Source organism: Protopterus annectens, chromosome 3.part0 (genome assembly GCF_019279795.1).
Source record: "Protopterus annectens isolate FY-2018-M chromosome 3.part0, PAN1.0, whole genome shotgun sequence".
NCBI classification, from domain to species: Eukaryota; Metazoa; Chordata; order Ceratodontiformes; family Protopteridae; genus Protopterus; species Protopterus annectens.
Window position 1 is genome coordinate 552,619,183 of NC_056731.1, and position 27,958 is coordinate 552,647,140.

Sequence of the window (27,958 nt, forward strand, 5' to 3'; positions counted from 1 at the left end):
GGGGATGTACACACACACAGTATTTGCAGATGCAGCTCTCTGCAATCAAGTGCAATTTCCCTTAAGAGCACACAGAGACTACAGTCAGTCTGGGGCTGGTTTCTCCCTCTTTCTCCAGATCCCCAATAAGACTCCCGACTGGCACAGCTATAGAGTTGAGATCTCACCTGAGTGGCTAAGCCAAGACTTCCAGATTGCCCTCTCTGTCCAACCAGTGCTTCATCCCTGCCCAAATAGCTGACACACACACACACACACACACACACACACACACACACACACACACACACACACACACACCTGGGAAAGGCTGGCACACGTTTATTAGCCATGTCCTCTTTTGCCCAGACTACAAGGTAGTTGTCACTGCCACCAGCCAAACTCCTTATCAGCTACTTGAAGGATCTTAACAAAGGGTGTCCAGTCTTACTGTGTAATATTAACAACAAATGGTAGTTTGACCAAGAGCAAGGCTATTAGCAGTGGCCCACACAGTGTCACCAAATAAATATGCAAGTACTCCCAAAACTTAAATATCTCTAAAAAGATCAGCCACAATGAAAAGTTTAAATATATTTAATAATAAAAACAATTCAATACTAAATATATACTCATAGGGATAGAGTTCAAAACCACAGAAAATATTTAAAACAACATTACAGGACAGTCTCAAATAAAGAAAAAGATCTAAACTAAGTTTCACTGCTGACTATATCTAAAAGAATTACTATACCCTAGTTAACTTACTTAAGAGCAAGGCAGATGTGGTAAATGGTTCTTAATGTTGTTGTCAGGTCCAGAACAGTCTATAGACTGCTCTGTCTCTCTAACAAGAGTTCACAAATTAATATTTCAAATATTACTGCTGGGACAGCTTGCAGAATTAAATAATTTCTTGTCATCTGACTCCATCCCAGGTGAATTCTCCCCTGCTGGAAGCTGACAGTATTTAGCATCTACCTGTGAAAATACATAGACCTCAGATCTTTGGCAGATGCTGGAAGTCATAAAACAATTACATTCCCCTCACATTTCAAGACTAGCAATTATTTCACCCTAGAGACAATACAGAAAGCTACCTAGTTTTAGACATTGTGTTGCCTTGCTGCATCGAAACTGAAAGATACCAAACTTTACGGCGTAGCCATAAAGTAATTTAATTTCAGTTATTTTTCTGAAGTGAACCTCCTGCATTCCAGTTTCCACTGTTAAAATATATACATTTAAACAGTTACAATACTGCATGGACATTTCTGTTCTTTTCCAGTAGGGCACAAGTACAGTTGTGTACACTTACTATAAATGTACATGTTGGAGTGTATTCACTGTTGCAGTCATCACACTTGGGTTATCCTGCCAGGGGTAGCCCTCGGTCAGCCCGAAAACCAGAGGCTTAGTATTTCTGTCGCTCCAGGACTGACGTCAGGCTGTCAGTGGTATAAAATCAGGCAGCCGATGCTATTACATCAGTTTTTCTTGCCCCAAATGTCAGCAGCCCCCAAGTAGGGAGCTTAGGGAGCTAGGTCAAGGCGGAAGAACACCACCAGTAGAAAGTAAATACCAAAATTTCCCTGTAAGGAGGGAGGGAGAGAGGGAGAGGGAGAGGGAGAGAGAGAGAGAGAGAGAGAGAGAGGAGAGGGAGAGGGAGAGGGAGAGGGAGAGGGAGAGAGAGAGAGAGAGAGAGAGAGAGACAATAGGGATGGAGGGTGGGAAATCAGTACTGCAACAGTGAATACACTCGAACATCTACATTTATGGTAGGTATACACAACTGTACTATGCTCTTCGTGTTTCACTGTTGCAGTCATCACACTTGGGTTGATTCCCAAAGCTGAAGAAAAGGGTGGAAGCGGTCAAGAGGACTGGGTGCTGGCTAGGATGCCCTGCAAGACTGTGGTTACAAAGCCTGCCCTGGATTTGGAGAAGATAGACAGGTGGTAATGCTTGGTGAAGGTATAAACAGAAGTACATGTTGCAGCCTTCAGGATGGCCCTGGTAGAGACCCCACTGAGAAAAGCTGCAGAGGTGGAGGTTGCCCTGGTGGAATGCGTTCTGACCCCCTTAGGGGGTGGTTTCCCATGGTGTTTATAACAGAAATGGATGCAGTGTGCTATCCATTTTGAAACTGTTTGGATATGGCCTTGCCCTCTGCCCCTGCTGCAAAGCTGACTAGCAACTTGGTCAGTTTTCCTAAAAGATTTAGTCCTATCCAGGTAGAATCTGAGCTGTCTGTGCACATCTAGAGAATGCAGAATCCTTTCCCCCTTTTTTTGCGGGTTAGGGAAAAAGGTGGGCAAATGAACTGATTGGTTAACAGCCAAACTGGACACCACTTTAGGCATGAAAGTTGGGTTAGTCCTGAGGGAGACCGTGTCAGCATGGAAAATGATGAAGAGCTCTACAGCCATGAGAGTTTGTAGCTCTGAAACTCTTCTAGCTGAAGTGATGGGCCAGAAGAAAGGCTGTTTTCCAAGACAGGAATTTTAACTCTGCTGAAACTGCAGGCTTAAAGGGGGTAGTGTGAGCTTTTCCAATGCAAAGTTAAGGTCCCAATCTGGGGTAGGAACTCTTCTGGGTGGCCATAAAGTGTTAGCCCCTCTTAGGAACTGTTTGATGAGAGGGCGAGAGAAGAGATGTGGCTCTGTGCTGTATTGAGCAGAGATGGCAGAGGCATGAAATTTAATAGAAGAGAAGGAGAGGCCCCAATGTAGTAGGCCTGCCAAGTAATCCAGGATGAGTGGTATGGAGCGCTGGGCTGTTTCAGCCCCTTTAGCCTGGATCCAGGTGGAATACCTTTTCCACTTGTCAGCATAGGTTTTTCTAGTGCTGGGGCGTCTGGCCTCACGTATAACATCCAGGACTTGTTTGCTTACGCTGGCAGCTGGAGGAGAGGTCAGGGAATAAGCCAAGCTGCCAGGTTCAGGGTCTGCAATTGTGGATGCATGAATTCTCCACTCTTCTGGATCAGGAGTGTTGGGATCTGTAGTAGGTGCCATGGTGGTAGGGGTGACAGGCTACGCAGCAGTGGGTACCAGTGCTGGCGAGGCCAGTCTGGGGGCAATCAAGATTGTCCTTGTTTTTTCCTCCCTTATTTTGAGCAGTACCCTTGAAATTAGAGGTAGCGGGGGAAATGCATAGCTCGAGAGGTTTACCCATTGGAAAGATAGAGCATCCACTTTCCAGGCCTTGCTGTGATGTTCCCTGGTGCAGAATTTGCTTAACTGGTAATTGTTGTGGGAGACAAAGAGGTCCACCTTTTGGATGCCCCATTTCTGGGTTACAAGTGTGAAGGTTCTGTGGTCTAGCTGCCACTCATGTGGGTCTGACAGGTTTCTACTTAAATTGTCTGCCAGTGAGCTTTGGGAGTCTGGCAGGAATTGTGCTAGCAGGTGAATTTGCATGGCTGAAGCAGTGTGCCAAAGGGTCATGGAGAGCCTGCAGAGAGGATAAAAAAGAGCGAGTTCCTCCACGCTTGTTGATATACCACATCACTGTGGTGTTGTCTGTTTTGATCACTAGAGGCTCTGGGGAGAGTATGGCGTCTGAAAGCTGTCAGAGCATGCTGAACAGCTAGCAACTCTTTTTGGTTGATGTGCAGATGTATTTGATTTAGGCTCCAATGGCCCTGAATGCACCTGCTGTCCAGGTGTGCACCTTAGGCATAATCTGATGCATCTGTGGTTAGGGTCTGGGTGGCGTGGGGTTGTGAGAAGGGAAGACCCTTGTGGTTGCATACTGCTGGCCACCAAATAAATCTTTCCTTAGACAGGGTATTATAGGTATGATAGTTTCCAGGTCTTGAGAGTGTTAATACCAAACGCTTTTTAGGTACCATTGTACTTTCCTCATATGCAGTCTGGCATATGGAATGAGCAGAATGCAGGCGGCCATGAACCCTAGAGCTTGCAGGATTTTCCTTGCAGATTACTGGGTTCTGGTGACTAGTTGAGACAAGTAGCCTGTCTGGTAGGCTTGTTTTTCTGGAGTAAAGAATGCCATCTGGGGGGCTGTGTCCAGGCTTGCTCACAGGAATACAGTTTTCTGAGTGGGGATTAATTTTGATTTCTTTTCATTTATAGTATACCCCAGGGAGGTCAGTAGGTCCTTTACAAAGGTCAGGTGCTGTAACAGCTTTCCTCGACTGTCTGCCTGAATCAGGCAGTCTTAAGTAGGGGTAAATTTGAATATTCCTTTGTCTGCAAAAAGCAATGGCTGGAGCCAGTCATTTGGTGAAAACTCTGGGAGCAGTGGATAAGCCAAAGGGAAGCGCAGAGAACTGAAAGTGCACAGATCCTGCAATGAAACAGATATTTCCTGCAAGAATCCCTAATTGGGATGTGTAGATAGGTCTCTCTTAGGTCTAGGGTGGCTAACCAAGCATCATTGGAAAGCATAGGAAAAAGCTGCTGAAGGGTGAGCATTTTGAATTTTGGCATCACCAGGAAGGTGTTTAGAATTGATAGTCTGAGGATTGGGCGCCGTGTGCCCTCTTTTCTGGGTACCAGGAAAAGTCTTGAATAGAAACCTTGACCTATCTGGTCTGCAGGAACAGGATGTATTTGCCCTCATGGAGATCAAGGAATTTACTTGGTTTTTTGGCCTCTGCACACTGGCTGGAGGAAGATCTGGGAACCCTTTTGGGGTTGGCAGAGTGTGGAAATAAAATTTGTATCCCTGGGATACTATGTTGAGAACCCATCGGTCGTTGGTAATAGAGGCCCAGTTTTTTGCATGGGAGGAGAGTTTTCCTCCTAGGGGCACAAGCAGGTGGGCAGAGGTAAGGGATGGAGGTGTAAAGTTAGTGTGTGTTCTTTCCATAAGGGGGTGTCTTAGCACTCCCTGTTTTTGAAGTGGAGGAACTCCATTGCTTAGATCTCTGCATTCCCTGCGACTACGGTCTGGGGGGGTCTGCTTCCCCCCTAGGTCTTGTCTGAGCAGGCCTGGAGGGGAACGGAAAGGACCAGTGTTTGGAGGGGCAATGCCTACTGAACCTTGGAGGCTGGACCTATAGGAAGTCTAACTGTCTGCATAGATTTAGTTTTTTCTTCCATCTTTTTCAAGACCTCTTCTGCCTTGGTGCCAAACAAACTGTCTTTGTTCAATGGTCATCCAATAGTTTTGATTTGACATGGCCTGGCAAGGTCTGTTCCTGAAGCCAAGCATGCCTCAAAGCCACATTGCAAAGTGTGTTTAGTAACTTGGCTTGCAGAATGCATAAGCTCCTGTAGTTCTTTATTTTCTGCACAAGCAGGAAAGGTAGATATTTTTTGCTTGAGGAGTTCCATGGTATGTTGCTGGTATTTCAGCATGTGGAACTGACAATTTAGTGCTCTAATGGCAAGAGTTGCAGAGGTGTATACCTTTTTACCCCATCTGTCTAAAGCCTGGGAATCCTTGTCAGAGGTGGTGGGATTCTTAGCTGTGGTTGCTTTTATTCCTTTAGGTCCTTGGGAGATGACCTCTGGGTTAGCAGTAGGATTTTTGAAAATAAATTTATGACAGTCAGGGACTCTAATACCTGTCAGGTTTCCTGGGAGCAGGACGAAGGGTGTCAGGAGTCAAACTGGATTCCAGAAAGACGACATCCACAACATCCAAGACAGGAGGAAAGGCTAAAGGTCTGCGCTGTGGGATAGAATGCCCACTTTAAACCCAGAGGATAACCAGAACAAAAGGAAGTAAAGAATAATTTCCTACTGGCTTGCCAAAATATCCATAGATATTTTTTCTAAAATATAACATATCCAAAAAACAATGCAAACCTGTGAATGTTTATATACAGCATATCTAACAGTCTGCTTTCTAACATCACAGATGTCATAAATTCTCTTCCAGAGTTTGTGTTCCGTCTTACCCACATAAAAGGACTGACGTGTTGCACACTGCCAAGTAAAGTCATTATGTCTCAACAACTGTCCTTCTCCAATAAAATTCTAGTATTATGAAACATTTTCAAATTGATAAAATTCACTTGTATTATATACTTATAATAATTGCATTTTCCACATTTTATTATTCCACCCTATAAACCTACTTCATTAACATGTCCTGAGGCAACCGTGTGGTTTTCTAAAATTATTCTGATGTTTGTGTCTACTTTGAATACAAAATGGGGCACTTCACCTACTACTATCAAGATTTCATCATCTACTTTGTCACTCAATGTACTAATCAGAATTCACAAAATTCTACACTGTTGTAGAGTAAATGATCAATAATCAATTATACCTAAAAGGGGAAAATATTTCACACCCCAATCTCTAACCACCTGTGTTTTGATGTTAAGCAAGGGGATAACCCATCTCCAAAAATATACCTCTCATCCTATTTTATTCAGCCAAAAAATCATTGCCTTTCCAGACCATACATGCTGCTCTAATAAACTGTCCCTTAACCAAGTTCATTTTAACATACCAAGGATGACTACTTTTATAATGAAGGTAACAAATGGAATATGTATTTTTACTAATAAATAGATGAAACAGAAGCACTTCCTTTCACTAATAAACTCACATCTAAAAAGTGAGTAGAACTGGATGAATGTCTGTGATAAACCTTAGAAAAATCAGTAGAAGTTGATATATGTTCCAAAAATTTACTTATAAGTTCCACATTCCCTTTGCAAATAATAAAAATATTGTCCCTGTATCTATGATAAAAATTCCAACAATTTGATAGGGAGATGCAAGTATATACACATTTTCCCATGACAGCATCACAAGTTAGCATATATGGGGGCACAAGATGCTCCCATAGCAAGCCCTTTCACTTGCACGTAAAACTCTTCCTCAATAAACAAAAAAAATTGTTGTACAACATAACACTATTTCCATCAAGTCCATAATCAATGTAATATCTTTATCATCCAATAAATGCTAGAAAACAAGGACATCATGAAAATATTTCAAACCAATGTCGTGGGATATACTTGGAAAGAGGTTTATAACATCCACGGTGAATATACTAATGTTTTCATCTCACAGTTCTGGGGATAATTTCCTCAAAAAATCCCATGAATCCTTCAGGACATGTGGATACTTAACCAAAATGTTTTTCAAATTTCTATCTATAAATATAGTAAGGGGGTAGGTCTTGGGCCCCTATGTTGAGACAATACGTCTCTAGGGTGGGTTAATCATGTATTTTTATTTATGTATTATTTATTTTATTTTACATTTGTTTACCGGAATAGTCGACTGGACACATGTCCATTTTCATTGGAGTCCCGGGTAGAAAAGCTACACATGACAAAACAGAAATATATGTTAACATTTATACGGAATGGCATATATATATATATATATATATATATATATATATATATATATATATATATATATAAAATTGCATTTATACAGGGAAAAACATATTTGAACAAGAAAAGTGAAAACTAATTACCTACAGTTGTATATGATGAATCATTTACACATAGTAATACAAGCAAGTAATTACACAGTCGGGCATTTGTATAGAAATGGGAGGATAGATAAAGAAGATAGTCACATTTTTGGTTTGTAGAAGAGAGATTAGTTAGGGGAGTAAGGTTACACCCTGTTATGTAGTTTGGACGTTTCCAGCATTTCAAGATGATGTATATTAAGGGGCATCCAAGATTGTTAGTAGAAACAGATCCAAATTAGACTTGATTGTAAAAACTAAAGGACTAGTCACTAGTAACCTTAAGAGAGAAGTGATTTAGTCTGGGTTATTACAAGGACATAGCCATTTGTTTTGTAAGCGAGTTTTTAAGTTTGATTTAAATTGAGAGAGGGTTGGGATAGATGTTATTTCATAAGGTAGTGAGTTCCTCACTTTGCCTACATAGTTAGCAAATAGGATTCTCCAGCTAAGTTTTTAGCTGTATTGAGTTTAATAAGTGGTTTGCTGGTGGAGCGTAAAGTTCTGGCAAGGGAGTGAGGTAGCAGCATATTTTGGAGTGAAAGTATTTTTTCACTTTGGTAGAATAACTTATGGGCCACGATTAGTTGGTTATGGAGCAAGAGATATGGGAGTTCAAGCCCATTGAGCTTTTTAAGGGAGATACAATGGTGAGATCTCGATGGGGAGTTGTTGGCTTATCTAGCAATTTTACTGTAACAGGTTTCTAGCTTCACTACTAATTCAGATTTTCTTAGGTTGGTGAGTATGGGTGATGCATATAGTAGTGTAGATAATAAGGGAGTTTGGGCAATTTTGGCTTTGGTGTCATTTGTGAAGTATTGCTTGTTCCTGTACAACGTTCCAAACTTTTCATGTACTTTTTTATTGCTTGGGATATGTGGGCATCAAATCTCCTAGTGCAGTCAATTTCAACTCCTAAGAGTTTAGTATGAGGTGAGGGTGAAATGCTTGTAAAGTCTAATGAGGTTATGTTAAAAGAGCACAGAGCTGTTTTAGATTTGGTTAGCTGGAGTAACATAAGTTTGTTTTTTTCGGGGGGGGGGTTTAGAATTAACTGCTAAGTGGTTAGCCATGTTTTTACTGCTTGGAAGAATTGTTGTGCTATTTCTTTAAGATCTTCTATGGTATGGTATATGGTACAGAATGAACTAACCCCCCCCCCACCTAAACACGCTGTTCAACCTCAGCCTCTCCACAGGCTACATGCCCACAGAATGGCGCACAGCAATTATAAGTTATGTACTTACCATAACGTTCCATCTGAGTAGGTGGATTCATTTGTCTGCAACCTGTGGGTATGGATCCGATATCGGATCCGAACCGGCATGGTTTATCCAGCTATGGATCCGAGCTCCTAGCTCCTCCCCTCACCCATAATGCCCTGCTCTCCCTACATGACCTCAGCTCGAGTTTGCCCTGCACCAACTACCCTAACTAAAGGGTAACACACCCTATTGCAGGAAACTGACAAGGCCAGGGGGATAGGAGGGCGGGATGGTTGCAGACAAATGAATCCACCTACTCAGATGGAACGTTATGGTAAGTACATAACTTCTAAATCTGAAGTAGGAGAATTCATTTGTCAGCAACCTGTGGGACAGAGTCCCCAGCTACCTGAATCTTGGGTGGCCATCATAGAAGGATATTCCGGAGCACCGCGGAGCCAAAGGATGCTATACCTCTAGAAGTGACGTCCAGCTTGTAATGAGTAATAAAGGTATGAGATGAAGCCCAAGTGGCTGCTGAACAAATGTCATCCAGAGGAACCCTAGACTTAAAGGCCGCTGAAGTAGAGACAGACCGGTCGAATGAGCATGGACTCCTCCGTGCGGGCCTCCCAGAGGCTTGGCACGCCAACAGAATACACTGAGAAATCCAGCGTGACAAAGAAACTTTGGAAATTGGCTTACCCAGATTGAATTTGGCAAAAGAAATGAACAACTGGTCTGATTGCCTATGACCAGCTGTCCTATGAAGGTAAAAACGAAGCTGCCTGTGAACATCCAAGGAATGCAGCTTGTATTCGCCTTTGTTTTGATACTTAGGGAAGAAAACAGGGAGGTTGATGGACTGATTAATGTTAGCTTCTGAAGCTACTTTAGGAAGAAAGGAGGGATTGATCCTGAGGTACACCTGGTCCGGATGAAAAATCAAATAAGGCGGTTTCATGGACAGGGCCTGAAGCTCTGAAACTCTCTTAGCCGAAGTAATGGCTACCAAAAAAGCAGTCTTAAAGGACAAGTATTTAAGATAGACTGTGGCCGCATGTTCGAAGGGAGGAGCGGTCAAGGCCTGAAGTACCAAGGAAAGATCCCACGGGGGAACAGTTTCTTTGACAGGGGGTCTGAGCAAAAAGGTACCTTTTAGGAAGGTTTTGCATAATTAGCCGACATAAGAGGCCCTGAATCGTGTCCAACATGGTAATGAGATATGGCCGCCAGCTGAACTTTGACCGTGGAACTACTGGCGCCATCATTAAAGAGAGTAGTAAGAAAATCTAGAACCAAAGGAAGGGGAGCCGTGAAAGGGTCTAGATCTTGCCGCCCCGCCCAAGTGGAGAAACGCTTCCATTTACTGCGGTAAATTTTTCTGGTAGAGGGCTTGTGGGCCGCTACCAGAATGGCCTTAACTGGGGACGAGATACCGGGAGTCCTGATTAGGAGTGGAACTGGAGCAGCCAAGCAGTCAACTTCAGGTTGTCCAGGTTCGACGGGTGTGATATCAGATCTGGAATGGGATCTAGAATCCAAGGTGGATTCACTGAATGAGACCTTAGGTAAGGGAACCAGATCTGTCGAGGCCAGAACGGGGCAATGAGGAACATTCTGCACCCTAACCGAGAGGCTTTCTGAAGTACTTGTAGCATCAGAGGAAGAGGGGGGTATGCATAAAGAAGAAAGGGAGGCCAAGCATGCACCAGAGCGTCCCTCGGAGAATTCCCTGGAGGGGGGATTAGAGCGAAAAAACTGTCACACTTGGCGTTTAAAGGAGAGGCAAAGAGATTGCAGCAGGGAGTCCCCCACTGTGCGAAGATACGTTTCGCTACATGAGAATCGAGAGACCACTCATACGGGGAGAGAATGGTGCGACTGAGCTTGTCCGCTAGAATGTTGGTCCGACCCGGAATATGCGTTGCGATGAGAAAGCGGTTGGTGGAGATCTCCCATTCCCACACTCTCATGGCTTCTCGACATAGAGGGTAAGACCTGGTTCCCCCCTGTTTGTTGATGTACCAGACCACAGACATGTTGTCTGATTGAATCGCAATTGTTCCCAGGGGAAGGAGGGCCTGAAGTGCTTGCAACGCCAAGAGCACCGCCCTCATTTTCAGAACATTGATATGCAGGGAGGTCTCTGAATTGCTCCACGTGCCTTGGACCGTCCGGCCCGCAAAATGCCCCCCCCCCACCCGAGGCGGGAAGCGGCCGTGGTCACCGTGGCGAGAGGGGGAGATGCACAAAAGGGGCAGCCCCTGCGGAGGTCCGGAGAATGGAGCCACCACAAGAGAGACCGCTTGCAAGCCTTGCTGATTGCAATGGGATGATACAGGGCGAGGGAGAGAAATGACCATTGCACCTGAAGTGTCGATTGAAGCACCCGCATATTCAAGCGGGCGTGCGGAAGAGTAATCGCTGCCGCCATAGACCCTAGTGCCCTCAGGACCAATTCCGCAGGCGTTGAGCTTGAGAGAAGGATGGCCCACACCTGGAGTCGTAGGTTCCGAACCCTGTCGGGGGTGAGAAAGGCTCTTAAATCTCTCGTGTCTAACCTGGCTCCTATAAATTCTATTGCTTGGGTAGGGACCAGGTTGGACTTCTCTATGTTTACCGTGATGCCTAGCTTGGGAGCTAGACGAAGGAAGGAATCTCTTGCCAAGGAGAGTAGATGCCTTGTTGGGGCGGTGAGAAGCCAGTCGTCTAGGTATGGAAAGACCTGCACCCCCTGAAGCCTCAGGTGGGCCGCAACCACTGCTAACACTTTGGTGAACACCCTGGGGGCTGTGGTGAGACCAAAGGGAAGGACCCTGAACTGGTAGTGACTGGCTCCCAGCCGGAAGCGAAGAAACCTCCTTGATCGTCTGTCCATTTGAATGTGGTAGCATGCATCCTTGAGGTCTATAGAGCACATACAGTGATTCTCCCCTAGAAGGGGGAGGATGGATTGCAGAGTGACCATCCGGAATTTCTCCTTGGGAACTGACAGGTTTAACAGGGACAGGTCTAGAATGGGTCTTAGGTCCCCCGTCTTTTTTGGCACTAAAAAGAACCTGGAGTAGAACCCTGATCCGATCTGGTCTGGGGGGACGGCTTGGATGGCTCTTTTTCTCAGCAGATGGCCAATTTCTGCAGAAGCGGCCTCACTCTGATCGGGTGGAACATCGGGGAGGATCTTTAGTTTTGGGACATGAAGGAAGGGGATTTTGTATCCTCTGGATATAATCCGGAGTACCCAGCGGTCTGATGTAATGGACTCCCATGCCGCTAGGTGCTTCAAAAAAGGTCCCCCGACTGCCTCCAGAGTGGAGCAGTCAGGCAACCCCTCAGGGCTGCTGCATGGGCCGTTCAGAGAAAGGTTCCCTGGACCCAAAGCTCCTCGGAGCCCCTCTGCCCCTGGGGAGGCGTCCTCCCTGTCCTCCTCTGCCGCGGAAGGACTGGTTGTCCGGAGCGGGTTGGGAATGCTGCGACTTCCGGAACCACATCTTCTTCTGGCCCTTTTGGTTCCTAGAGTAGGACCTCTGAGGCACAGAGTAGCGGACTCCGATGGCAGACAGCGTCTTCCCGTCCTTCTCGCTCTGAACGAAGGTGTCGCGAACCGTCTTGCCAAAAAGGGCAGAACCGTCAAAGGGGGCATTCGTGAATGACGCCTTGAAAGGCTCCGTAAAATCGCAGTGGCGGAGCCAGGCCTGTCATCTTGTAACTAGGCCCGCTCCCGCAGCTCTAGCAGCTCCCTCGGTAGCGTGGGAAAGTAACTGCAGAGAGGTGTTAGACACAGAACGAAGAGTGGCCATACGGGTGGAGTGCAGAAGTTTGTCCTCCTCCGACATGGACTCCGGGGGGGATGCAGCGTATTCCTTAATAAGATCGCGCTGCATCCTAATGACGTGTGCCAAATAGTTGAGCGCCCTCACTGAGAAGGTCGCTGAACTAAAGATTCGCTTCCCCAAATGGTCCATCATCCGAGACTCCCTGCTCGGGGGAAGGACTGAGGGACTCTCTCCTGGGCGAGTTCCCTCTTGGTGGCTGCTGCCAACATGGCATCTACTGGGGGTCCCCTGCTCCAGTGGGCACGGTCAGCTGGGGGGCTAAGGATCCTATCGGGCCTCTTTGGGATTGGCTCCACGGTGTCCAGGTCCTTCCACGCCCTGGTGGTAATAAGGTCCACCAGGGAGTCGGCAGGAGGGGACACCCAAGAGGTAGATGGGCCCGCTTCAAATGCCTCCAAGGACACGGACTCGTCCGAGGAAGACTTTGGGGCAGACCACCCACCTCTGATCCGTAACATTTCCATGATGTCTCCAAAGGAGACATCCTCAGGGGGTGATCTTGGTGAGCCTTCCCCTTCCTCCAAGTCAGTGTCTTCAGTTAAAGACTCGGGGGAGTCTATGTGCCTCCTCTTGCACGTATGCTTGCGAGGTGCTTCCTCGGGGGGGGCTGTCCGAGGAGCCCTCACCAGCAATGTCCAGATCCAAGGGAACTGCTTGGGGCAGTGAAGCGGGCTGTCCCAGTGGCCGGGTGATGGAAGCCTGGCCCAGAGCAGATGGAGTGCGGGACGGAGCCGAAGCAAGGGCCGGGGGTCCAGATGCCCTCAACAGAGCCCTCTCCACCACATCAAAAGCCGAGGGGGAGCCAGCCTCGACAATAGGATCCGAAAGTCGGCTCTCCCTCGGATCCGATGAGTGGATCGGAGCCGGTGCCGAGCCCCTCTGATCCGAGGGAACAGTGCGCTCCGACAGGGACGGCGCCGAAGGCACACTGAGTCCCTCGGATCCGAAGCTCGGGCCAAGGCTCCGACAGGTCGGATCCGACAAACTTGAGGGCAGGGTCGGATCTGAAGTACCCAGTACTGTCGGCGCCGACCCACCCCCGGCTCCGAGGCTGCCCGGCTCAGAGCGCTCCGAACCCGGGTAGCGGTTCGGAGAAGGAGTTATGGGCTTGAAAAATGGGGTCGAGCTCCCCCCCAGAGGGGGGGGGGGAGGCAGGAGCACTCCCATCTGCATCTGGGCCTGGATGAACCTTCGCATCATCCGGTCCAGATCAGCATCGGAGAGGCTGTAGGTAGACCTCGACGAGGCCATGGAGGTAGGCCTTGAGTGCCGCCTCGATAGCCTCAAAGGAGGTCGGGTCTCCTCATCCTCAGGCTCCGGTGAAAAACAAGGAGACCGGAGCCGAGGAGGAGGAGAGCTAGCAGCCAGAGAGGCCGGAGGAGAAGCCCGCTTAGCCGGTGGGGCCGAGATGGAGGTCTCGGCCCGCCGCTTGTGGTGCTTCTCCCTCCGGTCCTTCTTCCTGGCTTCCCTCTCCTCCGAACCCTTAGAGGGAGTTTGAATCCCGGGAGGAGGAGGGGGAGCAGGCAAGGCAGGAACTGCCGGAGCAGTAACCACCAATGGGGTGGGGGCCGAAGCCGAGTCCGGGGGCAAGAGTCCCGCCAAGACCAGCTTCGACCTCCGCTCCTTCAATGCCCTGGGGTTGAACCCTGCACAGATTGAACACCCAGAGGTGAGGTGTTCAACCCCAAGGCATCGAATGCACCGAGTGTGGCCATCAGCAGGGGATAGCTTATGGCCACACTTGGAACATTTAGAGAAAATAGGCTTTGGGGCCTCAGACATACTGCTGTTTTTTTTTTTTTTTTTTTTACAACAAAAAAAAAAAGTAAAGTACAAAAACTACACACTCACGCAAGGCCCCAAACACAACTCACACACACTACTACGCACCAGCGAGGGGAGGGTAAAGTAAATTAATCCCAAAAAGATAAAATATATAGGAAACCTAAAACTTTCACACAGATATTACATTTAAACTAACAAAAAATCTATTTTTCACAAGAAAAATGACTTAGCTCAGGAGCTCAGGAAAAATCCAGCTGTCACCATACGCGGCAAACTAGATCTGAGGTCATGTAGGGAGAGCAGGGCATTATGGGTGAGGGGAGGAGCTAGGAGCTCGGATCCATAGCTGGATAAACCATGCCGGTTCGGATCCGATATCAGATCCATACCCACAGGTTGCTGACAAATGAATTCTCCTACTTCAGATTGGTTATTCCACTCCACAAAGGAGGGGCCACAACTGACCCTGGTAACTATCACCCCATAAGCCTGACTAGCCTGGTCTACAAGGCTATGGAGTGCATCATCATGGAACTCATTAACAAAGACATTGGGAACCTCCAAACACTTGACCCGACCCAGTTCAGCTTTGTTAAGGGCAGATCATGCCTACTAAATCTGGATGACTTCTTCGAGACAGTCACCAAGGCCATAGACGAGAGAAAGGTGGTTCACACAGCCTACTTTGATCTCGCCAAGGCGTTCGACACCATTCCTCACTCAGCTATTATAGAAAAACTCACCAGCCTGAGCATAAGCCCCTACATCACAAGATGGGTTGCCAAATGGCTTACAGACAGAACTCACACGGTAAGAATAGCGGGATCCAGCTCCAACTCTAAACCAGTCAAAAGTGGTGTCCTGCAAGGCTCGGTTCTGGGACCCCTCCTGTTCGGCATATATTTCTCAGAAGTACAGGCAAACACAGGAGGACTATGGCTAACCAAGTTCGCCGATGACTGCAAACTGGGAGCCATAACTGACTCTCTGGCTGACACGGACATCCTTCTAAAAGGCCATACTGAAACAGACACCTGGTGTCAAAGTCATGGCCTCAAGCTAAATGCCAAAAAAGGCATAGTCATCCCGTTTGTGAAAAACACCCACGAATTACCACATAGGTGGCAACCCCCTTAATACAGAAGATGTAATAAGAGATCTGGGGACCCAGGTAGACAGTAATCTCTCCTTTGACAATCATATTGCCAAAGTAGTTAGGAAATCCTTCTATGTGGCCCATCTAATTACTAAGGGGTTCGCATCTAGAAATAAAGAGGTTATAGTGCCCCCTCTACTCATCACTCATCAAACCCATCATAGAGTACAATGCCCCATTTGGGATGTACCTCACAAGACACTTCCAACAGCTGGAAAAACCACAAAAGCACCTCACCAACAGGATTACTGGCCTCAAACATATGTCCTATGCAGCCCGACTGAAAAAAACTCTGGCTGTACTCAGTGACATATCGCTTACTCAGAGGTGATCTCGGCCTGACTTACAAAGCCATGTCCAACTCAGAATTTATGGACATGCTCCACCTAAAGAAATCCAAGTCACTGTGAGCCACGTGCTTTAGTGAGCTAAACCTCACCACAACAATAAAAAGAACATGCTGGAGGGATAGATTCCTGTCACAGAGACTTCCCATGCTTTGGAACAAAATTCCTAACTACATTAGGCAGAGCCCCTCACTAGCACTCTTCAAGAGAAGCCTTGACGAGTGGATGGGTAACAGAAAATATACCCCTGGGATCACTTCACTGGCTCTGCTTGACAAAGGCTCAGTTAATTAATCAATGGGGGGTTGAAAGCCAACACACTCTGGCTAGGCTTATAAATGCCCTCGGGCAGATAGCCTAGTACCTACCTATGAACCTATTAGCTGCACAGATGACTGTTGAGTCATCAGTGTACTGAATGAGTCATGCTTGTGGGGTAGAGGAATGTAGGTTATTAGTGAAGATGGAGAAGAGTAATGGGCCTAAGATTGATTCTTGTGGGACCCCTAATGTAATGGAATCCAAAATAATGCAGGGATCACAGGGTGCTTGTTAGACAAAAAGTGTATGGTGTCAGGTGAAATCAAACCCTGTAATAATAGATTTGTATTTAGAAGTTGCTTTTTCTTATAAGCTATATTTATTTCATTACTGGAAATTGTTGAATATTTAGTACCACCCTGAAGCACATCAAAAACTTTACCGACATAGCGTATCTGGTTAGCTATTACCACACCACCATCCTTACTGGGTTTCATAATTCTGACAGATTTGTCATAGAATAGTGTGTCTAATAATTTCCTTTCTTCTAATAAGTTATAAAAATGTTTCGGTCAGATAAACCAAACCGTAACGCACAAAACTAGAAGTGTGATTCTTCCTGCTTTGAAAAGTAGGAACTTCCTGTGTAATGGAATTGTGAAACTAGGCATCTTTTAAGTTCAGGTCACCATCCATGCCCTCCAGAAAATGACAGATATTAGTGTGTAAAGTAAGCATCTTGAACTTGCAGACCCACCAAGTTTGTGGGCTCCTAAGATCGAAGACGCATTATATTGAATGTGTCTTGGTTGAACTTAAAACAATGAAAACGCAAAACAGCGAAGCTGCTTTTAAGCAAATTTTTTCCTAGGGAAAGAATTCGCTTGGCCGCTTCCGTTACTTTGCCGTTTTCGGCACGGCAGTGCAATCTCGGAGTTGGTATATTTAAGTAGGGGGGTGTGGGGGCAAAGGCCCCCACTTTATGTATTATTTCAATTTTTTTTTCCTCCTTTTTTTTGGACCAGCAATTTTTTTCCCTTGGGAAAAAAAAAATCACTGTTCTGAGCTTTTGAGATTGTAAGATTTCGCTTACATGGGTTTGATTATTCATTGTTCGTTTTTTTAAGCATTTGATAATGTAATATAGACCCCAAGTTTGTACGGTCTAAAGAGGTCTAAAATGGGTCTCATGATCTCTCTTTATTGGGAACAAGGAAGATATGGGAGTAAAACTCTGTGTCTGCCTCTTTAGGTGAAACTGGTTGAATGGATCCTTGCTGCATAAAGTAAGTACAGTTGTGTACATTTATCATAAATGTAGATGTTTGAGTGTATTCACTGTTGCAGTCATTACATTTGGGTAATCTGCTTGCAGGTTGCCCTCAGTCGGCCTGATTAACAAAGTCTTGGGTTCTGCGTCAGTTGCTGTCTCTGTCAGGTCGTCGGGGGTATAAAACATGCAGCCGACGCCATTACATCAGTTTTTCTTGCCCCAGATGTCAGGTGCCCCCGTAATGGGAAGCAATTAAACATAAAAACACAAAGGTATACCTCCAACAAAAAAACAAATACATCAAAAAGGCTTTTCAGCATAATAAAGGAAATTAGAGATATAGCCAAAAGAAGTTAGGGGGCAGGAGGGAGGGTAACCAGGACTGCAACAGTGAATACACTCGAACATCTACATTTATGGTAAGTGTACACAACTGTACTACGTTCTTCATGTTTTACTGTTGCAGTCATTACATTTGGGTAGAGGAGGAGGAGTTTAGATAGCATTAGGGCCAGCTATAAGGCCCTGTAAGACTGCAGTGGCAAAGCCAGCTCTGGATTTAGAGAAAATTGGCAAATGATAATGATTGGCGAAAATATGTACAGAACTCCAGGTAGCAGCTTCTAGGATGTCCCTGGTAGGAACACCTCTGAGAAAGGCTGTAGAAGTCGATGCAGCCCTGGTGGAGTCAGGTCTGATCCCCTGGGGGATAGGCTTTCCATGGTGCTTATAGCAGAAATTAATGTAATGGCCTACCCATTTAGAAATGGTTTGTTTTGAAATAGCCTTCTTCTCTGCCCCTGTAGCAAATGCTACCAGCAGTTGTTCAGATTTTCTTTGAGGTTTAGTCCTGTCCAAGTAGAATCTAAGTTGTCTGTGCACATCCAAGGAATGCAGTATCCATTCCCCTTTGTTCTGTGGATTGGGAAAGAAGGTTGGCAAATTAATGGACTGATTAAGAGCCGCACTGGATACCACCTTGGGCATGAAGGATGGACTGGTTATGAGTGATACCCTGTCCGCATGAAAGATGATGAAAGGCTCCACTGCCATAAGGCCCTGTAATTCATATACCCTACTAGCTGAAGTGATTCCTAAAAAGGAAAGCTGTTTTGCAAGAAAGAAATTTTAAGTCTGCAGTAGCAGCTGGCTCGAAAGGAGGTAGAGTGAGTTTCTCCAATACAAAAAGTTAAGGTTCCAGGCTGGGGTTGGAGCTCTCCTGGGTGGTCTCAAATTTTGGCCCCTCTGAGGAGCTGCTTGAGCAGTGGATGAGAGAAAAGGGGAGGTTCTGTGTTATAATGAGCTGAAATGGCTGAGGCATGGATTTTAATGGAGGAAAAAGACAGGCCCTTGTGAAGCATCTCAGTTAAGTATTGTAAAATCGGAGGTAAATTGGGCACTGCTGTGCTCATCCCTTGGGAATGGTTCCAGGCACAGAAACTTTTCCATTTTTCAGCATAAGATTTTCTAGTACTAGGCCTCCTTGCCTCTAAGATGACATCCATCACAGGTTTGCTGAGGGATGGTAAGGGAGAGTTTAAGTAAACAGCCAGGCTGCAAGGTTCAGTGTTGGAAGCTGAGGGTGCAGAATCTGGTTCTCCTGCTGAGACAGCAAGGAAGGAGTCTGAGGCAGGTGCCATGGAGATAACCATGACACACTGCGCAGGAGGGGGTACCAGTGTTGGTGCAGCCAGTCTGGAGCAATAAAAATCATCCTTGGTTTGTCCTGTTTGACTTTTAGTACTACTTTGGAGAGCAGAGGCAGTGGGTGGAAGGCATAGACCGACAGGTTTTTCCAGCTGAAGGACAGAGCATACACTTTCCAGGCTTGTTTGTGGCGAGTCCTTGTGCAAAATTTGTCAAATTGGTAGTTCTGGGGGGAGGCAAACAGGTCTATATCTGGGCTCCCCCATTCGCTTGTCAACATGTTGAAAATCCTTGGTTCCAGTTTCCACTTGTGTGGGTCCATGAGGTTTCTGTTTAGTCCGTCTGCCAGTGTATTTAATTTTCCTGGCAGGAATTGAGCTTGTAGGTGCACTTGGTAGCTCAAGGCTGTGTTCCCCAATGCCATGGCTAGTCTGCAGAGGGGGTAAGAATGTGTACTCCCCTGCTTGTTTATGTACCACATTACCGTGGTGTTGTCCGTCTTTACCATTAGTTGTCCTGGAAGAATGTAGTCCTTGAAGGCTGTCGGAGCATTCTGAACAGCTAACATTTCTTTCTGATTGATATTCAGGTGCATTTGACTTTGGTTCCATTTGCCCTGAATGCACTTCCCTGCCAGGTGAGCCCCCCATGCATAGTCTGATGCATCTGTTAGGATTTGGGCGGCAGGAGGTGATGTGAAAGGTAGTCCCTTGTTTTGGTGGCAGGCCTCTGCCCACCAAAGGAACTCTAGGCGTAGCCAAAGTATGACAGGAATCATTGTTTCTAGGCTGTGAGAATGCTGACTCCATAGGCTTTTTAGATACCACTGTAGTTTCCTCATATGCAGTCTTGCATATGGAATTGGAAGAATGCAGGAGGCTATGAACCCCAAGGCTTGCAGTATTTGTCTTCACATAGCAGGGTTTTTGTGGCCACTTGTTTGAAGTAGGTTGTCAAATGAATTTGCTTTTCTGGCGTGAGGTAAGCCATCTGGGAAGTTGTATTCAAGCTTGCTCCCAGGAATGTAATTTGACAGGGTACCAGTTATTTATTTTATTTATTTTCAGTCTGGTTACCAGGGAAGTCCACTGGGCCAAGAAGTGCCCATTTTCAGTGGAGGCCCGGGGAGAAAAGCACCATGAACAGTATAATGCAATATAGGTTACAAAAATGCAAATAAAGGTTGCAAAGTGAAATACCATACAATACAGGTTGCAAAAAACAAATACAGGTTACAAAGTGAAATAAGAGTAGGGTACATACATTCGAGAGATGCAGAGTGTAAAGTACATTATGAGACAGTTTAACAACTTGACAACAGATTTTTTTTTTTGAAACAATATTTATATGCTCGGAGTCAATTAAAGTCTGCTAGTTTTGGATCTTTTGAGAAATAAGAACAAGTATGAGAGTATAGTGGAGTGGGGGTAAGGGGAGCTTAGTTGGGAGTCCCTAGAATTAAGTGGGATGAAAGCAGGAGCATTTCCATTTGGAAGACAGGTGAATAAAAAGTTGAGTTTTGAAGGATTCAGTGTTGGGTATAGTCCTAAGTGAAGTAGGAAGACAGTTCCATTTTTAAACGTTGAGTTTTGAAGAATTTGGTGTTGGGTCTAGTCCTAAGTAAAGTAGGCAGCAGGAGGTGATGACCATTTTTTACCTAGAGAAAAGGAGAGTAAAAGCTGGCCAGCAGGTTGTTTGGGTTTAAGAATGGAGATTAGGTTTTGGTGATTTCTTTTTGTTTATGGTGTACCCCAGACAAGTTAGTACCCTTTTTACAAAGGCCAGATGATTCAAAAGTATGTCCTGGCTTTCTGCCTGAATTAGACAATCGTCCAGGTATGGGTATATTTGAATACTTCTTTGCCTGCAAAATGCAATAACTGGAGCTAGGCACTTTGTGAATACCCTGGGCGCAGTAGATAAGCCAAAGGGCAGTGCAGAGAACTGATAGTGCGTGTAGCCTGCTTTGAAGCGTAGGTATCTTATGCAAGATTCCCTGATTGGGATGTGCAGGTATGTTTCTTTTAAATCTAGTGTTGCCAACCAGGCTACTTTGCCTAGAATAGGAAGTAACTGGTGAAGAGTGAGCATCTTAAAGTTTGGAATCTCCAGAAAGGTGTTTAGAGTAGACAGGTCCAGGATAGGACGCCATGATTTTTCTTTTCTGGGTACCAGGAAAAGTCTTGAGTAGAAACCTTGTCCCTTTTCCTCTTCTGGTACCAGTTGAATAGCCCCCAAGCTTAAGAGAGAAAGTACTTGTTTTTGAGCCTCTGCCCACTGATTTGGGGGTAGGTCCAACCATCCACTTGGCGTCAGCATCGTGTGGAATTGAAATCTGTATCCCTGGGACACTACATTTAAAACCCATTTGTCCTGGGTAATGAGTTCCCAGTTCTTTGCATGAAGAGCAATCTTTCTCCCCAAAGGGGCAGTCAGAAGATAAGTGCTTGGAAATTTTAAAAGGAAGTCACTGAGACAGTTTACCATAGGGGGGAGTCTTGTTATTCCCAGACTTGGAAGTGGAGGCCTCTCTACTGCTTAGTTCTGCGAGTCCCCTGGGACTGAAACCTGGGGTTTTTGCTGTGTCTGGGTTTGGCTTGAGAAGACCTGGAAGGGGCTGGAAAGGACCAATTCTTAGAGGGCCAGTGCCTACTAAATCTAGGAGGCTGAACTTGTAAAAAAAACTTTAACAGTTTGCATAGATTTAGCTTTATCTCCATATTTTTAAGAACTTCTTCAGTCTTGTTGCCAAACAGGCGGTCCTGATTTAAAGGAGCATCCAACAATTTAGCTTTAACATGATCAGGCAAAGATTGCTCCTTAAGCCAAGCATGCCTTCTAAGCAGAGAGAGAGACATCTGCGGGTTCCATAGTTGAGGTATCTCGCGTCATACGAGTGGGATTGAATGGGTCTGAATGGGTCTCAGTATAGGGCTGCGAAAGCACCTCACTGAGTACCGGGCGAACTGGCGACTGGCTTAGAAGCGTCGTGGGCAGTTTTGGACCTCAGCGGCCTGTCTCTGTCTTTATCTTTTCATTTTTTTGGAATCCCGGTAGTCGGATGGCTAACCGACATTTCTGGATAATTAAACCGAGAACCAAAATATTTAGAGGCAAAAATATACCAAAGACAGACATTGTGCTGATTAAATAAAGCACAAAACCGAAAGCAAGGTACGTCATGGTCAGGGCCTAGGCAAGGAATACAGTACGAATTAAAATCTTTATGAGGTATTTGCTTTCCACAAGTAATGCAATTATTAACTTTTACTGACATCAGTAAGGAGCAAGAAAAAGTTTCCCCAACGGGGTACTTAGCTTTTAGTTGAAGACTTCAGTTCTGAAACTCGAAAACAAAAATTTCAAGAGTCGGCCGACCAGCACTTGCGAAATGCTTCTGCTTTGGGCATCGCACAGCAAGAAAGACTGATGTAATGGTGTCTGCTGCATGTTTTATACCCCTGACGACCTGACGTCATGGAAGAAGGGACAGCAACTGACGCAGGACCCAAGACTTTGTTAATCAGGCCAACTGAGGGCAACCTGCAAGCAGATTACCCAAATGTAATGACTGCAACAGTGAAACACGAAGAACACCTGAATCTGACAAGGCACGAGATGCCTTTGATGTTTGGGAATGAGAGGAATCCCTGAGAATGGGGGAATCCTTCAAAGTGGCAAGGAATAACCTTTCCCGATGGTTAAAAGTACACATTTTTCCTAGGTAATTTGTTGCTACATTGCATAAAAGAGGGAAACCCTTCCCTCTATGTTTTAGGAAGTAAAAGGGATGGGGTAAGGTCGAGGTGAGACTTTAAGGGAGGAGAGGTGGGGAAATGCTTGAAATAGTCATTTTTTTGACCCCCCCAGGTCTAGTCTGGGAGTCAAGTTGTCATGTTTTCTGAATCCTGAATCTCTTTCCCTGGGTTGCATGGGTTTATCCTGATGAGTGGGAAAAAGGACAGTTCCTATTGTATCTAGTTGGTGGGGAAAGGTAGAGTTCTTTGACAGATGTCTTTTCTCTTTGCATCCAGTTTCTAGAACACTTTCTTTGCATGAGGTCCAAAGAAAGACTCCTTGTCCAAGGGTGCATTGAAGGGTTCTGATTTAACATGCTCCGAGAGGGGTTTAGTCCTCGTCCAGGTATATCTCCTGGTAACAGACGCCATTGCTGGTGCTGCTTTGCATGATGTATCAGGCATTAGTGAGTGCCTGAACACCAACACTGGCAAACTCCTGATGTCCCCCTGTCGATGCTCTCATCATGATTCCCTCTGCCTTATTTTCTTAATCTGTTTCTGTACTGATTCAAAGTATTTGAGCATGTATAACTGGCAGTTTACAGCTTCTCAACCATAGTAGCAGAAGTGTGCATTTTCTTCCTAAAACATTCTAGTACTGTGCTTTCCCTGTTACTTGGCAAGAAGTTCTTAGAAGTAGACCTAGTGCTTCCACTTTTGGTCTCCAGAGAAATCACAGCTGATTCTGCCATACAGTAACTGAAAGGATGTATGCGTGTGTCCAGCACCTTGTAGAACTGGCCTGGCTTCCATGGAAAAAGGATTAGGGACTTGGGCTGCAAGGATAAGTCATGAAATAGAATAACTAAGACAACATTTACCAGAGGGATTGCTAAAGGTCTAGGTTCTGTCAGGCTGAGAATCTGTCTGTAATTGCTCTGAACCTGGGAGAACTCTCAACTCCCATTTGAAAAATTCTCTCATTCTATGCAGTGTGCCTCCAAATCAGAGGTTCTCAGAGATGAAATGGGGGACAAGGTGCCTTCAGAATAAGAGAAGAGAGACTAGGGTGGTGAAAGTACCCTACACAATTTCTCTTTATCAGAATTACAGGAATCAAATTCCCTCTGGATGAGACATCTCTTTTCCTTTTCTCAGAAGATGCTCCTGCCTCAGGATAATTTTTCAGAGAAGGCTACTTGGAGTTCATAAAATCTATGAACTTCTGAGCCAGTCCGACAAGATACTAGGACGTGACCCAGGTTGAAGGGGCTAGCACCACTGGCTAGACCAGTCTGGGACAACTCCTGATGCTGCATCAGCAACTCCTCAGGATGTAGGCAGGCAGTCATGGCTTCAGACAGGGCCCTAAGCAGAGCTTCCCTGCTTGTAATCAGAGGGATTCAGCCTTCACCTTCCTGAACCAAAGATGATGTACTGGAAATTGGAGCCTGTACAGCGGCTTCAGACCTGATCAATGCTCTCCAGAGGATGTGGAAGGGGCTGACATGGCTTCTTCCATAGGGGTCACTCCAGCAGCCTCAGGCCCAACAGTTGCTGAAGTTGGGGGCTATGAATGTGCTTACAATTTGAACTGTGGTGGGAAGTCTGACACCATTCGATTGCCACTAACTACTCTAACCACCTCCTCCTCCTTAAAGCAATTCAACTTGCATTTTCAATTATGTCAGCCTGGAGACCAGTGGACGGCATAGCATACCTAGGCCTAGCTGTGCTTTCAGACAAGTATTGCTGAAGGGAGTCGACCTGATGCCTAATCATGCTTTTACTGCAAAAAAAGCACAAAACCTACAACTGGGGACACTGTGTTCTGGGCCTAAGCAAAAGACAGAGTTGGAATGAAAATCTTTCTGTGGAATATACTTTCTGCACAAGAGGCAATTAACCTTTTCTGACGTTAAATAGAAGAAATACATGAATAATCAATGTAAAGAGGGGTTTCCAAAGGAGGGCACAACTTTTCTTATGGTCTCTGGTCTTCAGGCATAACCAAAGGACTGAAGATACAACTGATGGCACTCCACATTAGTCAACATGACAAGAAAGAACTGAAGATAGCACTAGCCAAGGTCTCCTTTGTACCACAAACATCCTCAAGTCAGAGAGGGAAGGCATCTGCCAGCTAAGGAAGAGTGAAACTGTCAGGTATTCAGGCTGACCACAAACTCTTGCTGACAAGAATTCCCAAGACTCCGTACTCCTATACAGAACATCTCCTACTACAGTAACCCCTTCACTCTCACTTCCCGGTTTTCACTATACCAGTGCTTGTTTTTATTTACTTATGTGTTTGGAAGATTCTGGTAAATACTTCAGCTGTTTATAACATCTACAGAATAGCTTTAACATAATAAAGCAAAATGATTTTGCAATGGACAACATACCACATCAGATGCACAGCAATGTATGCCTCATCTTTGTATTTGTTTAAACTTAGAAACTGATTAGCAAGATAGGTGATGAAGATTAGCCTTGAACAATTTGCAGATTGGGATATTAATGCCAACACTGAACTTAAAAAGTCAAAAAACAACTCGGCACTCGCCGTGGTAAAAAACTTAACCGCAGAACACAAACAACGGGGTTTTGGTTAAAAAAAAGCCATCCTTCGGTGTAAAAAAACAGAACTAACTTCAAACCTTTAAATAACTGCTCCCATCATATGACCATCACCTTAACCAACCAGAAATGAACATAAACATATCAATGATGATATCAGTCCCATTTACTAAAGAAATAAAGCAAACACCCTGGCTGAATGAAAGATATAAAAATGTGAAAAAATATATATATAAAGAAAACTTTTATGCTCCATCAAGTATGCCCAGATATAACACAACTTTGTAACATTTAAGAGGTACCTTTCAATCCTTGTTTAAAAAAGAGCTCTTGTATAGCTAATCCAGTGCTACTTCTTGCCAAACTAATTCTGATCAACATTGGTAGCGGTATCAGTGCTGGGAATTGCCCTTACAAACATGGTTAATGTTGATAAAAGAAAAAAGCATTCTTACAAGACAAAATAATCTTGTTTATCTTAGTTTATTTCCTTCATATGATGGTGCTAAGGTATTTAACTCTTTGATTAAATTATTTAGTGGTTTGACCTACACAGAAAACATTACTATGGCTGCAGACTTTTCAGATTCCCCAAGTGGGACATTTATCACAGAAGCAAAACATTTTTCAGAACAAACTACATCTGCAACCAGTGTAAAGGACTGGACTTCACTTTTTGTTAAAATGAAAGTTCACTACTCACTATTCTAGAATTTGATTTGCTTATATGGTTTGGTTCTTTGGTTCGATTCTCAGCTGGAGTGCCTTCTGTGCTGAATCTGCATGTTCGCCCTGTGGATGAGTGAGTTTTAAAGACATGCAGTAGGTGCGTGTGTATTTGTGCCTTCTGTGAAGGTTGGGTGCTGGGCTGGCACCTCACCAATCAATCTGCAGACCAGTGATCCTCTGTAGCAATCCAGAAGCCAAAAGACATTGCTTTACATGGTTTGTAACGCACTAATGCACACTAATGCGCATCAGATATGATTAAGTAATAATCAGAGGAAACTTAGAAAATATTGCTTGTCCTAAAATCTTGGATCTGTCTTCACTTTTTTTTTTTTTTTTTGTTTTTGCAGGAGACATCTTCCAAATAGGGACCGTCTTGCATAAACAGGAACAGATGGTAGCCCTACACCTAGACAATGCCAGATAGATTACACCCAGAATACCACAATTAATGAAATGGTGAATTAAAAAAAACGTGGATGTTAAGAGACATAAAAATGGTAGACTTACAAATAACTTCATAAGAACAATATCCAAAAGGCATAGAACCACCCACTTACTACCACCCTACCACACACACATCTAGCCTTGATTTCTCCCATTCTGTGAGCCACATTCGCTTTTATGTAAATTAAACTATGATGACTATCTGAATAATCCAAGTTTACCTATATGCAGGCCAAACATTTGTCATTGCATAGTTTAGAAGATCTTAGTGAAACTAATACTATAACATTTCTCAAGACGACAATGTCAAAAAAGAATGCTAGAGTGTCTGCCTGGTTTTAAGTAGCACAAGGCCACACCATATCAAAGACATAATTTGAATGGTCGTTTGCAATAGGTTCCATAAGACCACAGTACTCTAAAATGTCAAAATTACAAACTGATTTACGATCTTCTGGATTGTAACCATTTTCCTCCCTCATTCCAAACACATACTAATAGGTGAGCTGTTGAGCCTCTAAATAGCTCATTATCATACAGGAGTGTGGGGTGGGTGAATATTCCATCAAGAACTAGCTTCATGTGCAAGAGTGGTTTTCTGCCTAGCTCCCATCGAGTGTTGGGATAGAGTTTGGCTCCACTATGACTCTGAATAAGAGGTGGGTTATTTAAATAAATAAATTTTAAATATATTAAAGATTAAGTATTACAATTAATAAGCACAGTTTGATGCCACAGAAACAGAACTTCTGTCAGTGACATGGACAGGAGTTCTGAATCCAAGATGGACATCAGTGGGTCAAATCAGGAGGGATAGGTCTGTGTGCTATATGGGTAACAAACTTATTCAGGGTTGGGGAATGGAATGATTCACTGCTGTCACATCATTCTCTGACATACAATTGGGTATAAGAGGGCAGCTAGCAAAAATGGGGGGAGGGGGGCAGAACTTTGAGCATCCACAGTTGCACAGTATTTTTAAGCATTTGGGTGCCAAGCACTTTATCATCATCTGATGAAAAATAATAAAACAGACAATTAAAGAACTAATACATTTTACAGCATCATAAAAGGGCGAATCTAAAACAGGCAAAATAAGATGATAGAGTAAATAAAACAGTTAAACAGTTACCAGTATATAGAAGCATCTCAAGGCAGGATGAATAGATAGTGGAAACTTCACTGGTGTTTTAAGGTTAGTCTCAGGTACAAATATGAGATATGTTAAGGTTGTTGCATGTTCACTCCCATGTGAAGCTATGGCCTTAAAAAAATTATCTCCTTCAAAAGTCAAGATAATACAAAATCAGGCTTCTTCACACTCCTTTTCTCAATACCCACTGAGCTGAAGGGAACTCATTTTCATTGACCCAGGAAATGGCAAGCAGCATCAGTCGAGATAGTACACCCCAGAGGATGGAAAAGAAAAACACATGGGGCACAGCAGATGGTTTGCTGCCAGGACAGGGCAGACAAAAGTCGAAAAAAAAAGTAAACAAGGTTATGGTCCATTCAGAGAAATTTGTGGGTAAAACCAGAATATTTATG

The 27,958-nt window shown here is 44.7% G+C and overlaps 1 protein-coding gene across 1 annotated transcript in view; it reads right to left on the minus strand.

The window, feature by feature from the left end:
• The window catches only part of PAK1IP1 (PAK1 interacting protein 1), a 999,879-nt gene that overhangs the window by 335,080 nt on the left and 636,841 nt on the right, over nt 1–27,958 (minus strand). The window lies entirely within an intron of this gene.